The 5,374-nt window shown below is 47.4% G+C and overlaps 1 non-coding gene across 1 annotated transcript; it reads left to right on the forward strand.

Moving 5' to 3' along the window:
- Positions 1-2,656: 2,656 nt before the first annotated feature.
- LOC114817613 lies at positions 2,657-2,794 on the forward strand. Its single transcript, XR_003765475.1, has one exon. It is a non-coding gene; the product is annotated as a small nucleolar RNA SNORA7 (small nucleolar RNA).
- Positions 2,795-5,374: the final 2,580 nt, after the last annotated feature.

Genomic DNA, 5,374 nt, shown 5'->3' on the forward strand with positions numbered 1-5,374 from the left:
ACCAGCAATGGCTTAGATCCGGAAAGTCTTATTTCGCCCTTTTGTTGCTCTACCAGGAATAGAGGTTGCTGGCCATTCTGCGGTGCTTGCTCTCCGTGAGAGCGTAATAATTAATAATGATAACTGTGGTGTTTGTTAAGTGCTTACTATGTGCCAGGCACTGTACTAAGCCCTGGGGTAGATACAAGCAAAGCGGGTTGGACACAGTCCCCGTCCTACATGGGACTCACTGTCTCAATCCCCTTTTTACAGATGAGGTGTCTGAGCCCTAGAGAGGTGAAGTGACTTGCCCGGGATCACATAGCAGACAAGTGGCAGAGGCAGAATTAGAACCCATGACTTTCTGACTCCCAGACCTGTGCTCTATTGCACAAGCAGCCTCGCCCGGGAGTGAGCACCAGGAGATTTGGGTTCTAATCCTGCTTCTGCCAATCAATCAACGATATTTACTGAGCACTTACCACGTGCCGACCACCGTACTGAGCCCTGGAGGGCGTACGATATGACAGAGGTTTTAGACACGTTCCCCCCCCCCGCCACGGTGAACTCACAATTCCAGTCTACAGCCTCTCGACTGTTAGCTCACTGTGGGCAGAGAATGTGTCTGTTACTATATCATACTCCCCCAAGCTCTTAGTACGGTGCTCTGTGCACAGAAAGTGCTCAAGAAACCTGATTGATCGACTGATCGGGAGACCCTTGCCCACTGTGTGACCTTGGATAAGTCACTCAACTGTTCTGTGCCTCACAGCCCCCTGAGGGCTAGAGACTACATGTAATTCCCAACTTTGTATTCTCTCCCAGTGTTTACTATAGTGCTCGGCACACCGTAAATGCTTAATAAATATTCTTACTCCTGCTATCACTATGACTAATGCTCTCCTCCTGCAGACGTTTCTTCCCCAGATATTGGCTGTTGCTAGAGAGAACCTAACTCCGAACGTTTCGTCTCGTCAAGGTATCCCTGGAACGGCCGTAACATGGAGTATGACCAGCAGTCAGCTCCTCTGGAATAAAGGGGCTACAAAATATATCAGTCATTCGAAAGTATTTATTAAGCACTTACCGTGTGCAGCGCACTGAACTAAACGTTGGGAGAGGACAATATAACAGAGCTGATAGACACGCTCCCTGCCCACACGAGTTTACAGTCACCCCCTTGCCCACGTCCTGCCTCTGGCCTGGAACGCCCTTCCCCCTCAAATCGGGCAATTACTTTTCACCCCCCTTCAAAGGCTTATTGAAAGCACATCTCCTTCGGGAGATCTTCCCCGACTAAAACCCCCTTTCCTCTTCTCCCACTCCCTTCTGAGTCACCTGGACCGGCTCCCTTCGTTCTCCCCCCCTCCAAACCCCACAGCATTTATGTATATATCTCTAATTTATTTATTCTGTGTTAATGTCTGTCTCCCCGCTTCTAGACTGTAAGCTCGCTGTGGGCTGGGAATGGGTCTATTACTGCACTCTCCCAAGTGCTTAGTAATAATTACGATATTTAAGCACTTACTGTGTGCAGAGCACTGTTCTAAGCGCTGGGGTAGATACAGGGTAGTCAGATTGTCCCACGCGGGGCTCACATTTCTTAATCCCCATTTTTCCAGATGAGGTAACTGAGGCCCAGAGAAGTGAAGTGACTTGCCCAAGGTCACACTGCAGACAAGTGGCGGAGCCGGGATTCGAACCCACGACCTCTGACTCCCAAGCCCGGGCTCTTTCCACTAAGCCACGCTGCTTCTCTGGGTCTGCACACAGTAAGCTCTCAATAAATATGATTGGATGAATGAATGAAGGAATGAATCTTGCGGGAGACACAGACATTAAAATTAATAAATGCTACGGAGATGTACATAAGTGCTGAGGGGCTGAGGGTGGGGTGAATATCGAATGCCCTAAAGGTACTTGATATTCTTATGGAATAAGAGTACCTGCAGTAAATACCATTGATAAATACATGCAATAAATGCCACTAAGAACCGGTGAGGCCTGATGGACAGATCACAGGCCGGGGAGCCAGAAGACCTGGGTTCTAACTCCAGCTCTGCCTCTTTGCTGTGTGCTCCAAGGCAAGTCACTTCACTTGTCTGTGCCTCGGTTACCTCATCTGGAAAATGGGAATTTAGACGGTTAGCCCCATGTGGGCTGTCAACGTGAGATACAACCTGATTAGCTTGTATCTACCCCGGTGCTTAATAAAATGCCTGGTACATAATAAGCACTTAACAAACGCTATTGATAAATAAATGTTAGATTGATTTGTTGAACAATGACCGGGGTCTCTCAGAGACACCAGGACCACGTCTCTAATGGCCAGCAAGACTATGGATACGGTGAAGATCACCCATTTAAACTTGGACAAGCCCGTGATCGTGCTGACGGGCTAAGAAGCACGTACAGTCGGAGGCAGATTAATCAACTTATCCCTCCGGGAATTTGTTTACTAAACCAAATGACTTAAATTGGCAACACAGAACCAAATGCTGCTTCTTGGGCAGGGCAGCGAACAAACAGTAGTATTTACTGAACACTTACGGTGCGCAGAGCACCGTACTAAATACTTGGGAGAGTACGCTATAATCAGTAAGCCTGATTCCTGCCCTCAGGGAGCTTACAATCAACTGGCGGCAAATCATAATTATGCACTTGTAGAAACACACTTCCTCTCTCGGGATGGCACCTGGAGAGTTTCCAATACTCTACCAGTCTCGACTACGAGAGAAAGAGTCAAGCAGAGGCCTGTCCATTCCATTCCTAGCTTGGACAGTGGCTAGCGAGTGGAAGGCAATCTGCTACCGGTCGAGAGCCGCCCGAGCCGAGCAGCAGCGACGTGGGAGGGAGTCGAGGGCGGAGAATCAAGTTTGCTGCGCGGAAGGAGGCGACGGCAAACCCCTCCCGTATTTTTATGAAGAAAACTCTATGAATGCATTGCCAGAATGATTGCAGGTGGAGGTGGTGCCTTCTGAAAGAGACGTGCCGACGGCGTCCCTGTGGGTCGGAGACGACTCGACAGCATAAGACAGGACGAGAAACACACTTAGAAAACTGGAGCATGAAGGCTGATATGCCATTTGTGATGGCCTGTGGCAATATCAGTCAGTCAGTGGCATTTTCTGAGCAGTTAATGTAGGCAGAGCATTTGGGAGAGCACAAACAGTGTAAGAAAATATAACTAGCAGAGTACCATACAATTGATAGACACGATCCCTGACCTCAGCTCGTTATGGGCAGGGAATGTGTCTGTTATATGTAATCGGTCATATTCATTGAGTGTTTACTGTGTGCAGAGCACTCTACTAACCCCTTGGGAGAGTATAATTCAACGGAATTAGCGGACGCACTCCCCGCCCATAATGAGCTTGCAGTCTAGAGGACTGTCTACCGACCCTATTAGTATCGTACTCTCCCAACTGCTTACTTACAGTGCTCTGCACAAATTAAGTGCTTGATACATATGAATGATTGATCTACCGGAGCATTGTACCAATCAATCAATCGGTGGTATTTATTCAATGTTTACTATGTGCAGAGCACTGTACTAAGCACTTGGGAGAGTACAGCAGAACTTTCTTATGACAGACTTCGGGACATCGCTACCTGGATATCCCACCAAACACCTCAAACTAAACATATCCAAAAGAGAATTCCTTGACTTCCTACCCAAACCCTGTCTTACCCCTGACTTTGTCATCACTGTAGACAACACCACCATAACAATAATAATAATAATAATAATAATAATCAAGCATTGTACTGAGCGCTGGAGAGGATACAAGACAACCAGGTCAGACACAGTGTCACCCAGGGCTCACAGTCTAAGTAGGCTGATTCCTTATCTCGCAAGCCCATAACCTTAGTGTTGTCCATGACTCAACTCACTCATACAACCCACATATTCAATCTGTCACCAGATACTTTCAGTACCATTTTCACAACATCGCTAAAATCTGCCCTTTTCTCTCCATCCAAACTGCTACTATGCTATTCCTAGCACTTATCCTATCCTGCCTTGAGTCCTGCATCTTCCTACTCACTGACCTCCAGGCCTCCTGTCTCTCCCCACTCCGGTCCGTACTTCACTCTGCTGCCCGGATCATTTTTCTCCAGAGACGTTCACAACTCCCCATTCCTCAAGAACCTCCAGCGGTTGCCCATCCACCTCCGCGTGAAACAAACTCTTTACCATCCAGCGGGAAGCACTCAAATCAGCTTTCCCTCTGCTTCCTCACTTCGCTCATTTCCTACTACTGCCCTTGCTCCTCTGGCGCCAGCTTGCTCACTATGCCCAAATCTCATCTATCTCTCTGTTGATCCCTTTCCCACATCCTCCCTCTGGCCTGGAACTCCATGTTCCCCAGCTTTATTAAGATCGCATATCCTCCAAGAAGCCTTCCCCGATTAAGCCTTCTTTTCCCCAACTCCCTCTCCTTACCATTGGACCGAGGCACCTGGATCCATACCCTTTAGGCATTTGGTATTCACCCCACTCTCAGCCCCACAGCACCATGTACAAATCTGTAAATTATTTATTGATATTAATTTCCATCTCCCCCTCTGGACCTTAACCTCATCGTGGGCAGTGAATGAGTCTTCCCACTCTGCTGTTTTGTGCTATCCCAAGGGCTTAGTATAGTACTCTGCACCCAGTAAGCGCTCAGTAAATACCATCAATCGACTGATGGATCAAATCAACTCCTTCCCTTCCTAAAGGCAGAGCCTCATGGGGATCCTTCCTTAGCTACCGACAGGCAGTTTTCCACTGAGAAGTGCCACTGCCCGAGGCTTTGCTTTAACATATTTTGAAAACACTCCCTCTTCCCTCCTTGCTTTCCGACGCATCACACTAAATGGCCAACTCCAGTTTAAGGAAAACAGTGTTTGTGAGTAAGAGCAGTTTCCCATTCCCCATACGGATGGATAAAGCAATAAAGAATGAATCTAGGAAAGCAAGAAAACCCTTGCCTTCAGTGGCATCGACTTTCAGTGGTTACCTATCAACACCCAGTTCCAAAGGTTATTCGACAAATGTAAAATCCCACACTAAATCTGCTACCCGGAAAATGGAAATCAAGGAGGAGAAATCAACTTTTTAAAAGATAGATGCGAGATGAGATTGTGTATCTCAACGGATCAGAGCTCTGCTTGATTTTCAGAGGACACCTCAACTGGAAAAGTCTGGTTTTCAATTTCCAAAAGTTTAAAGGCCAAATCAGAGTACAGTACATCAAATCTGACCTGCGCCTTGGGAAATGTCATCAGTTAAGAACATGGTGAATTGCAGGAAATTGGGGGGGGGGGGGGGGGCGGCGGGGCAGAGATATGAAACGTTCTGGCTGGAAATGAAATTGGAAATGGGAAATTATTTGTGAATTGACCGGAA

This window comes from Ornithorhynchus anatinus, chromosome 16 (genome assembly GCF_004115215.2).
Source record: "Ornithorhynchus anatinus isolate Pmale09 chromosome 16, mOrnAna1.pri.v4, whole genome shotgun sequence".
In the NCBI taxonomy this organism is placed as follows: Eukaryota; Metazoa; Chordata; class Mammalia; order Monotremata; family Ornithorhynchidae; genus Ornithorhynchus; species Ornithorhynchus anatinus.